The 12,929-nt window shown below is 37.2% G+C and overlaps 1 non-coding gene across 1 annotated transcript; it reads right to left on the minus strand.

Moving 5' to 3' along the window:
• Positions 1-5,272: 5,272 nt before the first annotated feature.
• On the minus strand, positions 5,273-5,344 carry TRNAP-CGG (transfer RNA proline (anticodon CGG)). Its single transcript has one exon. It is a non-coding gene; the product is annotated as a tRNA-Pro (tRNA).
• Positions 5,345-12,929: the final 7,585 nt, after the last annotated feature.

A 12,929-nucleotide genomic window follows, 5' to 3' on the forward strand; every position in this document is an offset into this window, starting at 1 on the left:
TCGATATACCGCGTTTCCTGAGTATTTTATTTCAGAGTTTGTGATCGGAACCCACAGACGGCCTTAGAAGACTTAGGACATGGTTCGAAGACGTTTGGGAGACGTGGAAATGGCTCGTTTTCACATGAATGATCAAGAACTGAATGGAAACGCTTTGAGGGGGGAAAAACGGGCTTAACTTTCTTGGGACTCACACAAATGTTCGAGACATGATAGTAACATAGTTGCCGGGCGGGTCTCTCCCTTTCTTCCGCTTCCTGGTCCCGAGGCAGGCGGTGTCTGAGCAGGCTGCGGGCGTGACCGGGCCGACGGGGCGCACGGGGTTTGCCTTCGACATGGGGCGGCAGGTGAGCCGGTCAGTCCTTATGTCAGCTCACCGCGTCTAGTCGCGTCGGGATCGCGCACCTGGGAGCCAGCAGGAGACGGAGATTCCCAAAACCGTTCACACCGGAATCGATTTCTCTTCAGAGAAGCCCACGCAAATCAATCACAGGCCGAGCAACAGGGAACAGGGGAAATCCTGCAGGAATGGACCCCTGCTGTATTTTCACACTCTCACTGTGAGGATATTTTACGTTAGATTGCACTAACATCTTGAGTGAAGACCACCTTTACTTGTTTCTGTGAATTCACAAAGAATCATCCTTTTCTTTTTCCCCGGAAGAGCGCTTAAATTGTAGTGTTTGCTGCTTAGACGTGCCTGAAATCCTCAACCTCAACTCAACCCACTTCCTTACCTCTTATTTTCCATGCTCAGTCCCATTTGGGTTTTTGCATCAAGACAGATCTAGTTTTCCTCTTCCAACAAGCGATTTTCTCTCATGAAATGCTCTTTCCCTTTCTCACTTTAGCCTGGCTGAATTATTGATCCATACTTTGGTTCTTAAAGCTATTTTTTTATAAAATTAACAAAATTTTTAATCAAAGTTAACTACGCATGTTTTAAAAGCTCAATTACTTCAAAAAAAATATGTGTATGCGAAACAGCGGTCTCTCCTATCTTATTCCTCTTAGTAGAGGCATTTTCAGCCATTTGGCATTTTGTGTTGCTGTTTTTACCTGCATGTCTCCAAATATCATGCTATTGCAGAGATGGCTAGTTGTCCATTCATTATTTCTGTTTTTTCCAATAAATGGAAAATTAGCTGAACTCATAGCCACCCATGAAAAGATTACAGTGACTTCCCTTGAGAGTCAGCATCATCACGTGACCAATTTCTAAGTAAAGGTGTAAGAGAGAAAATGTATGTAAAGCTTCCAGGTTATGTCCATAAGAGAAGGAAATAACCTCTATTTATCTCTTCTTCATGTATCTGCTTTTGAGAATGAAGGCTTCATGAAACAGTGATTGAACCCAGCACACTGGAGGAAGGAGGGAGCCATGACATAGAAGACTGGAACCAACACCATGAAGCTAAAGCATCACCCTGGCATTGATTACACCCTCAGACAGTCACAGTAATGTCTGCTTCTTTTAAGCCATGGTTCTTTTGGGTCTTTGTTACAAAGACAAAATTGTACTCTAATACATATGCTACATATTAATTTTAAGCTTAGTATTTTCCATTGATTTCCCATGATACAAATAGAAGATTCACTTCTCTTCCTCACCGTAAACACCTCCACGGACACTCTTCTTAGCAATTTTTCCTTCAAATATAGTTATATCAGAATTTTTATTGAATGAGTAATCACCCTTTATATAATTATGTTTGGCAATATTATTTACCTTTCGTATTTTGTTTCCTGAACATTATTTTTAGAAAAAAATCACAAATAACCGTAAAAGCTTTGCCAAAGCAATAAACTGAGTGATTTCTAAACTTGATATTTGGTTTTCATCCTGATGTCTTCCTTCACCATTGTACTATACATTTTATTTCCCTGCCACTGGTGCTGTATTCCCAATTTCTCGTGTATTTTCTATCTTAATATACCTTCACATTTTGGTGGAGTACATTGTAAAGCAGCTTCCTGACAAGAAGTTTATTGTAGATGGAGACTTTTTAATACTTCTCCAGCAACTTGATTGAATGTTTGTCTGGGAAATATTTTTCAAGCTTTTGAAATTCGTTTCAGGATTTTGAGGGAGTTCTCTATTTTCTTCTAGCTTCCAGTATTCATTTTGAGAAGTACAAAGTCATTCTAATTACAGAGTCTACATTTGCAGTTGGCTTTTATTTATCTATTTCAGGATAATTTCCTTGTCCTCAATGTTCTGCAATGTCTGAAAGATATGCTTTAGTGTGTTTCCATTTCTATTCCTTGTTTTGGGAACTCTGTTACATCATTAAATCATGTATTTCGGTTAGGGATATTAGCTTGTTTTTTGTTGTTGCTGGTTTTGTGATTTCTGTGTTCTCTGTCCTTTTTTTTTTTTTTGAGACAGTCTTGCTCTGTTGCCCAGGCTGGAGTGGAGTGGAGCAATCTCAGCTCACTGCAGTCTCTGCCTCCTCAGTTCAAGTGATTCTCTGCCTCAGCCTCCCAAGTAGCTGGGGCTACAGCATGTGCTACCACACTCAGCTAATTTTTTTTCTTTTCTTTTCTTTTCCTTTCTTTCTTTTTTCTTTTCTTTCTCTCTCTCCCTCCCTCCGTCTCCTCCCTCCTTCCCTCCCTCCCTCTCCTCTCTTCCTTCCTTCCTTCCTTCCTTCCTTCCTTCTCTTCCTTTACTTGGATTTTATCTCCAGTATGCTTCCTCTACTTTTGGTTTTGTTTTTACTGCTCTTTCCTGGTTACGTTCTTTGTACTTTTAAAAAATTAATAGACATTTTAGGCAGTTTTTTATTTACAGAAAAATTGATGAGAAAGTACAAACAGTTCCCATATTTCTCCTCTCCTTCCTATAGCTTCCCTTGTTATTAAGTCTTATACGATTGTGGTCCATTTGTTACAACTGATGAACCAATATTGATACATTAATATTAACTAAAATTTGTAGTTTATTTTAGGTTCAGTCCTCCTTGTTGTAACTCTTATGGGTTATGTTGTAACTCTTTCCTCTTTGATAAATGTATAATGACATGTGTCCATCATTGCTGTATCATGTATAATAGTATCTCCACTCTAAACATTCCCTGTGCTTCACCTCTTCATCCTTCCCTTCCTCCCTCTCTCCCTCCCAGCAATGACTGCTCTTTTTTGCTGTTTACATATTTTTATGTTTTTCACTATGTTGTATAGTTGGAATCATATATACAGTATGTGGCCTTTTCAGATTGACTTCTTTCACTTAGCAGTATGCTTTTAAGATTCCTCCATGTCTTTTCCTGTCTTGATAGCTCTTTTCTTTTTATCATGAAATAATAGTCCATCCCTTGTGCCACACTTTGCATTAAATATATCTGTTCACCTACAGAAGTACATCTTGGTTGTTTATGTTTTAGCAAATCCAAATAAAACTGCTATAAACATTGATGTGAAGGTTTTTGTGTGGACATGGGTTTTCAACTCATTTGAGTATATATCAAGATCACAGTTGCTGGAGTTTCCCTTTATATTTTTACTCCACGTTTTGGAGATGCCCTTCAGGTTTTATATCAATTGTTCTAAGTTTTTTCTTTCTACTCTCATAATTTTAATTTCAAGAGACTTCTATAGAGTTATCCTTTTGTACAGCATTCTTTCTCTCCCTTTCTAAAAAAAGCTTTTAAAAAATCCCTGTTTCTCAGATTAGACACTAACTTCAGTGTCTAATGATGCCTAGTGATCTTTGATTGCTGGTCCATAATTATAATTAAGCTCTAAAAATAACTGGAAACTAAGACCATTAGTCCAATGTATTGACTCTGGGAACCATTTTAGAATGACCTGCCTGTGTCATTTACTATCAGACTCTTACATGTCAAAATGTCCAACTTATCCCTCTTAGGATAGTAAAATTCCTTGTAGAGAAGGGTCATTCAATCTTTTCTGCCTAGATGACATCAAACTGACTTTCTGAATTCAGAGAAAATTCTTAATGAACAGAGGTTAGAGGAAGTTCCTTTTGAATTTCAAACTTAATAAGTAATACTATTCCAAGTTATAAAATTAAATTACAAATAAATTATACAATTAATTTATAAATAAATTATACACTTATATTTTATTTATAAAAAGAGACAATATATTACACCCCACCTATGAATAAGGATCTGCATCTTCATACTCAATGGCCCATAAAATTGGTCAGAAAAAGGAAAGGTAAAAAGATCCACACTTTCAGAATACCAAGATGAGCAGGGCAAGTTGAGTCTCCGTGAGGTCCATGAAGCTAGAACGAAACTGGGGTTGGGGAGTGGTGTTCACTTTCAGTCTTGGCCACAAAAGCAAACAAAACAGCTATTCTGAGGAAATATTTTAATTTAGACAGCATGAGCAAAATAACTGGATTGATATCTTCCTCTCCATTTTTTCCCTCTTTCGAATTCCAGTGTTAATCAATTCTCCTGAGCGTTTTCAACAAAGTACCCGCAAATTTCCAGAACATGGATTGAGAAAAACTTTGAGATTCCAGCCTTAATGACTGCTCCTCGTGGTCTCTCTCTCCAGTTAGACGAACCTGGGCTAGCAATATTCCGAAGAGTCAACAGTCAGCCCCGGTGCTATATACTTCCATGGGAATTCCATACTTTCTCAAAACGCGTCATCATGGTAAATAATTAAGTACCTGTAATATTAAGTTCTGTAGAAATGAAACCATGTTTTTCCATCACTGCCTCCATAGCTTTCGGCACTGAAGGTGACATGCCGTGCTCATTGGCTATGCATCCCTTGAAGGAATAAAGGAATGAATTCTGACCCGGGAAAGCAGGAGAGGCAGGAGTGTGACACCTTAACAGTCGACTGCAGTGGGAGCAGCGGCACCAGCAGCACTTGGGGAGACTTACTTTCCAGTATGGCGGGAGTAGTAAACACTAGGAGTCAGAGAGTGATGACCAAAGCTGGAGTTAAAAGTGGAAATTAAAATTCTCCTTCCTATAAGAGGAAGATAATCGGTTAACTGCAGCTCACGTTTCCCCTCCAGCACTCGGCCAAACACGCACACGCAAGCGCGCACGAGCTGCCCACGGCCTTTCTTTCGGGGTTTGAGAAGAGATGGACAGAGGTGGGAGAGCGCCGCTGCAGCCGCATCAACATTCCGGTGTCTGCCCTTAGAGGAGGTCTGGGATTCAGTACTTGCCTGCTTCAAAGACAATTCTACTGTTCATGTGGTGAAAGCACATATTTTTGGGTATGAATATTTGGGGAAATACTTTAAAAATCCTTAAAGCTTATTGGGCGAAAATGAAGTGGGCTCGTCCGGGATTTGAACCCGGGACCTCTCGCACCCGAAGCGAGAATCATACCCCTAGACCAACGAGCCACTTAGAAGTGATATTTGCGCATATTTACTGTAGGATTTATTCCCAAATTATTTATTTTTATTCTTCAAAGGATTTGTTACCAAATAATATTTATCACTCCATCAATTATTTACATAAATGAAAAGGTTGGAAAGGCTATTTCTGTGGATGGTCTGCTGGTAGCTTAAATTACCATACCAAACTACGGTACAAGCTGGTAGCTTTAATTACAAATTAAAACTTGTAACCTGTAGAAACATTTCTCCTTTATTCTACTTTGCTATACTACTCTAAGTAATTTAACTCATTTTTTTTCCATTTTAGCTTTCAATTAAAATGTTAGAAAATTTGAGTTTTCAAGTTTCCTTATCTCACTTCCACCCTTTTTGAAAGTTGGATATTACTGTTACTGAGGGACTTCTAGATTACTTGCTCTAACAAGGAATATTTTCGCTACCAGAAATTTTTCAGAAAGAATATTCCTAATCTCAGCAAAATTCTACTTATAAGAGATTTCTTAACGTCAGCTTTTCAGGGGTACCAAGATGTATTTGGTTAGTTTACTAACTTCCTCCTACATACAAATTTAAGAAAGTTACAAAACCTTTGGTTAAATGCAAAGAAAATTTTACAACAGATCATTAGCTAATACATCTAAGTCGCATTTTATATTCATGTTAAGATTTATGTTTTAAATTAATGCAAATTTTCAATTTCATTTTGTTGTCCCGAATTTGATGCCTTCAAAAATTTAAAAGCTAGTTCTCAATTATCCAATAATTATTACAGAGTACCTGTTTATTTATTTACTGAAAATGAAACTCTCTTGCAAGGACAAATCAAAATAAGGATTATCTTGAATATGTGTGAAGAGAAATCAATCTTTTCTGAAAGGGAGAGTAGATTTAAACTAGTACTTAATTTGAATTTTGACATGGATTTACTGAGTGGATCAAAATAATTATGAGGCTACTAGGCATTCCTCTAACTCCTGCCCACCTTACTAATGTTAGAATAGTGAGATTCTTTTGCAATCCAACTGCTTTCTTTGTACTATGAAAGCCTAAAAAAATCTTGACTAATCCCTCTGAAACACACACATAGGAGTAGTAATCATTCCTAACTGCCCTAAAACTTAGAAGTGACTATGATTCAGACTCAACATTCCACTTCCATGAAAATATGTTTTTCTCCTCAAGAAATAGCATCTCATGTTCATGCATAGATGGAGCTGGGACTTAGGACTGTACTGAGATTTTAAATCAAAGGTTAAATATTTCAGCGTGGAAAATAATTATTCATCCTGAACCCAACAATTTCCCAGATAACCTGTTCTTTGACACACAACTTAGAGCACTTCTCTTCATCTTGAAGTCAACAGAATAGATCAGTTTACTAATTTCTGAACTCAGCACAATGGTCTTGGGATCACATACTTTATATACAGACCCACACTCTCAACCCCAAACCCTCATTCTCTCTTCAGTTTCATAGTATAATATACATTTCCCTTCCCAAATCCAACTTTTCTAAGGATAATAAATAGTTCATTTACTTTTATACCAGTGGGAACTCAGATTCCAAAGAAAGGTCATTATTTAAAGATTACTAAACATCAGCACCATTACACACATCAGGGGACCCACGTAGGACTTATATTCCAGTCATTTTACAGAGATGTTTACTGTCCTTTTCTAGGCCATGTAGATCATGCATAATAACATGCTTAGTTGCATTAGCAAATATGAATATATTCATAAACTCAAATTTCTTGAAAAATAGAAAATGTGGCTTAAAGATGCAGATACCGAAGACAACTTAGAACAATGGATATAAAATTTCCCGACAAATGACAAGATTCATTCACCAAATTTCTATATACATATACACACATACACATAAACCTACACACATATATACATATATCAAATTACTCAGCAATTTCTCTGTTGGATATATACCCCCAAAAAATAAAATTAGCGCCTGGTAGAGGTATCTGCATTTCCATGTTCCTCAATAGATGAATGGAGAAAGAAATTGTGGGATATGTGTGTGTGTGTGTGCGCGCATGCACAAGCGTGTGCATAATAATGTGTATATATAATATATATATTATACGTCTGAGAGCAGTGGCTCACGCCTGTAATCCCAGCACTTTGGGAGGCCAAGGTGGGTGGATCACTTGAGGTTAGGAATTCAAGACTAGCCTGGCCAATATGGCAAAACCCTGTCTTTACTAAAAACCCCGTCTCTCACAAAAATTAGCCGGGCATGGTAGCGCATGCCTGTAAATCCAGCTACTCAGGAGGCCGAAGCAGGAGAATTGCTTGAACCCTGAGGGAGGAGGTCGCAATGAGCCAAGATCGCACCACTGCACTCTAGCCTGGGTGACAGAGTAAGACTCCATCTCAAAAAAAAATTTGTTTGAATTACAATATATATTATAGTGTCTATATATGTGTGTGTGTGTGTGTATATAGTGGTATAATGTGATATGAGTATATATAATGAAATACTATCTAGCCTTATAAAAGGAGGTACTGCCATTTGCAGCAACATGGATGAAACTGGAGGACATTATGCTAAGCTAAATAGGCCAGGCACAGAAAACAAAATACTACATGATCTTACTTATATATGCAATCTAAAAAACAAAAACAAACAAAAATCTCAAATACACAGAAACAGAGTACAGAGGTAATTATCCGGAGTGGAAGAGTAGAGGAGGAAATGAAGAGATAGAGGCCAAAGGGTACAAAGCTGTAGATATCTGGGATGAGTAAGTATACAGATCTAATGTACAACATGAGGACAATAGTGATAGTATTGTATTATATGCTGGAAATTCTCTAAGAGTGGATTTTGGATAATTTTAACACACACACACACACACACACACACACAAATGGTAACTGTGAGATGATGAATATGTTAATTTGCTTGACTATAGTAACCCTTTCACTATGTATATCAAAAATTATTTTATACATCTTAAATAGATGCAATACAAAGTTTAATTAAAAATAGATGTTTATATCAGTATAAGATCTCCTGAAACAGAGTTGCATCCCAATCACAAATCATTATTACTGTGTCTGTTTTATGACTCTGAAGTCTCTATATTCCACTAAAACCAAATACTGAATCCCTCAAAGATATGACACTTTAAAAAATCTCCTCTTAGAAGCCCATCTTTTTAGTCAAGCAGTGTAAACTGCCTCCCAAATCTTTATAGTTTGGGAGGTTCTCTACTTGCTGAAGTTTTCATAAGGTTTCTCTTCAGGTGACATTTCTATTCACCTGAATTTTTATTCAGGTGAGAGAGGACTGAGGAAATGGGCCAATCCAGGATCTTTATTGTAAGTCTGGCCACAGGCCTCCAACCAATTGACTGACAGCTGGAAGTTGAACAATATTGCTCGATAGAGAATATTGATAAAGATGGTCATGATGATGATTGTGGTGAGATGATGGTGATGATGGTCATGGTGGTGGGGTGATGATGATGATGATGACAATATGAAAGACAAATGTAAAGTAAAATACACACTTGGCAGGAATGTGGCTCACACAGTTGTGTTGATTCTTCCAGCTGAATCACCAACAATAGTGTGCCTGTCATGAAGTTTTCATGAACTAATGAAGTGCCAGAAAATTGAATTATTATGAACATAAATCACAAAGTGATTGGTAATACAGAATTAAAGCATATGTAATTGCAGGGTACAAGAGGCAGATTTTTTTTTTTTTTTTTTTTGTGAGACAGAGTCTCACTCTTTTTGCCCAGCCTGGAGTGCACTGGCATGATCTGGGCTCACTGCAACCTCCACCTCCCAGGTTCAAGTGATTCTCCTGCCTCAGCCTCCCAAGTAGCTGGGATTACAGGCACCCGCCACCACTCCTGGCTAATGTTTTTGTATTTATAGTAGAGACGGGGTTTCACCATGTTTGACGAGGCTGGTCTTGAACTCCCAACCTCAGGTGATCCACCCACCTTGGCCTCCCAAAGTGCTGGGATTACAAGTGTGAGCCACCTTGCCCGGCCCACAAGAGGCAGATTTTAAAGGAAATCATTCTTTTAGGACACTCTCTCTTCAGTGTAGCCTATCCAAAATGTCAAGCAACATAGCAAATGTTTGCTAATAGAGTACACAATTATAAGAATCAAAAGTCTTTTGTCTTCTCACACTTAGTATCTACTATGCACTATTTTNCCTCCCAAGTAGCTGGGATTACAGGCACCCGCCACCACTCCTGGCTAATGTTTTGTATTTATAGTAGAGACGGGGTTTCACCATGTTTGACGAGGCTGGTCTTGAACTCCCAACCTCAGGTGATCCACCCACCTTGGCCTCCCAAAGTGCTGGGATTACAAGTGTGAGCCACCTTGCCCGGCCCACAAGAGGCAGATTTTAAAGGAAATCATTCTTTTAGGACACTCTCTCTTCAGTGTAGCCTATCCAAAATGTCAAGCAACATAGCAAATGTTTGCTAATAGAGTACACAATTATAAGAATCAAAAGTCTTTTGTTTTCTCACACTTAGTATCTACTATGCACTATTTTAAAGGCACCTACCTTTTTACTTCTCACAATAGCCCTAAAAACAGATAATGCTGTTATTCTATATTCCATTTCAGAGATAAAGACACCAAACCACAAATAGATACAGCACACTGACCAACCAAGGCAGAGCTACAATTAAAAAACCAAGAAGAATTTGCCTTTCTATCCCTTCCTCAAAATCTCCATCAGCTTTTCTGAGGCATTATAAATCAAACTAAAATCTAAGTTAACCAGTGTGATTAATAGGCAGACACAACTTCAAAGTAAGTTCTCTGGACTCCTCCGGTAATATTTTGCCAATTCAAGTCTCTCATTTTTGAGGGGTGGGTGTGTGTGAGTGTGCGTGTCTTGAAATATTTTCAGGAAAACATGATAATTGAGGTCAGAAATTCATGCTCTTTGACACAATGTATCAATATGATATAAAAAAATGACAAGTTACACTTTGGCCACTGGATTGACAGGACTTTATTACACCCCATATGTGGCTGGGATAGGGCTGAAGAAAGTTCTTTTTATGAAAGCTGCTATTTTGCTCATGATGAGCTCCTCTGAGCTTTGCCTCAGCAGTAGTATGGAAGTGGGAATGACAGACTCAGGCAGGGTGGTGGGATCACCAAGGTCTTTGAATTTTGAGCTTATTCAAGGATCACAAGGTCATAACAAGATCTTACATTTCATCCATATAACAACATGCACCAAAACACTTTCGTTCAACAAATCTGGAATGTCTATTTTAGTAGTATAAAATCGGTTATGTGTATATTAAAGGCTGATGTTCTGTGTGTGATCAGAGGATGTCAAAATCGTCTTCAAAAGAACAAAAAAGGATTTAGGTAGCAGGTCAAAATCCTTTTATCTCTTAGTTGAAAGATATTTTACAGTTTGCATAGCTTGGTCAAGAGTATATCTGCATTTTAAACAGAGAATTTTGTGTTCAAGTCCCTGAGTTAGTGAAAGCAGGCACCCAAATTACAACCTTGAAATGCTTCCATCACTGAATGAATCATGAATTCTTTGAGACTGGTAATAACTACAACCGGAGAAAACTGTAAGGCAATGGTTTCCTTTCATCTTCTCTCTCACTCTGTATTTCTTGACATTTTTTTTTTTTTTTTTTTTTGAGACAGTCTCGCTCCGTCGCTTAGGCTAGAGTGGAGTGGCGCGACCTCAGCTCACTGCAACCTCTGCCTCCCAGGTTCAAGCGATTCTCCTGCCTCAGTCTCCCAAGTAGCTGGCATTATAGGCACCTGCCACTACGCCTGACTAATTTTTGTATTTTTGGTAGAGATGGGGTTTCACCATGTTGGCCAGATGGTCTTGATCTCCTGACCTCGTGATCTACCTGCCTTGGCCTCCCAAAGTGCTGAGATTACAGGCATGGGCCACTCTGCCCAGAGTTTTCTTGATTTTTTATTTTGCTTATCCTTCAAGAAATAAATGTAGTTTTCCTTTATCTCCAATATACTGTGTTATATATTCCAGAAGACTGTGATAGAAATTGAGAAGTAAAAAGGGAAAAATCCCACCTACCAAATGCACATTAAGGATATCTTCAGGACTTAAAATACTTGAAAAAAAGAATTGAGTCATACATTAATGAACCTGACATCACAAACTTGTGTTCTCTACCTTACTTACAAGTTCCAACCTCTTTATCTACATTAATTTCTGGTTTTCAGAGTTTCATATGCCTTTTGCTTTCTGCACTATTTCACCTTTCATGCATTATGATCTTCTTATGTATTCATTTTGAGCAAAAGGGGGGAAAATGAATGGTGGTTTGTTATGATGGTTCCATCAGTTTAATCAGTTATTAAATGTTGATTATAGAAGCTTCCATGGACCAGTTAAATATTTCTTGCCAATCGTTCCAAAGCCGCTCATTGCTCCTACTTAAAATTTTCATTCACTTTCAATACAGTACACTTATTTCAATTTATTGTCCAATACTATTTCCTCTCTTCTGGTTTCCTTTGCTTTCATTTCCTTATACTTGATATAATGAGCACTATAATCAGGAATCACTTTTTCTCACTTATTTCTTACAGCTTGTTTAGTAATCAGATGTTCATTTACTTATACATTTATTCGAAAATTGTTAACTTTTACTTTAGTTTATTTGGTCAAGAAAAAAAGACCAAGTAAAAACAAGTAAGCAAGACCTCAGGAAGACTGAACATGTGTTCTTTTGAAATGTCTAAGTCTCTTGTTATCTATAGTTTTCACTTCACTTTTATTTTATCAAGTATTTTTCCAAATGGCTTGATGAGATACCTTACTGACAGAACTATACATTCCATCCAATGTGTATTTTGGTTCCAGTTTAAGAAAAATTGAAACCAAGTTCTTCATTTAAATTAATGCAGAACCAGATTATTTTTTAACTCTGATAATAGAGAGACTAGACTGATAACATTGTGGGAATGCCAGGGCACTAAAAAATGATGTCTAGAAACAAGTCATAAATTGTTATCTAACTTAATTTATTTATATACTTTGAAGAGAGATACTCTTACATGTCTAACAAATCAGAAAACAGAGAAATATATAAAATAAAATTCGATTTACTATGCCTCCATTTGCTTAGCTTCTCTTCAATCGGGAGTAATTCTTACAGTTTTTTTATTCTTGCAGAAGTTTATGATGTAGATAATTCCAAATTAATTATATTATTATATTGCTTTTTGAATGCTACAGCTTTCACATTGCTTTTGTTTCAATTGAAAAAAAAAAAAAAAACCTTGAGTATCATTCCATGTCAATATATTTTGAACTCATCCACTTCTTCATAAGTACCATAAAATCCCTTTGTATGAATGAATATGTATCAATATTTTTAAGTAGCTCCTTTTGCTAGATATTTTGTTGTATTTGTAAAATAATGTATCATAATGTGTATTTTTCCTACTTTAATTCTTAAATGCTCAAGTATATCTGAAGGATTAGGTCCCAGACATGGAATTCCTGAGTCAAAATGCGAATGCACTAGTAATTTTGATAGATTTTACCAGATTGTTCTACTATTTTTTACTCCTGG

Source organism: Rhinopithecus bieti, unplaced genomic scaffold (assembly GCF_001698545.2).
Source record: "Rhinopithecus bieti isolate Rb0 unplaced genomic scaffold, ASM169854v2 scaffold_51227, whole genome shotgun sequence".
In the NCBI taxonomy this organism is placed as follows: domain Eukaryota; kingdom Metazoa; phylum Chordata; class Mammalia; order Primates; family Cercopithecidae; genus Rhinopithecus; species Rhinopithecus bieti.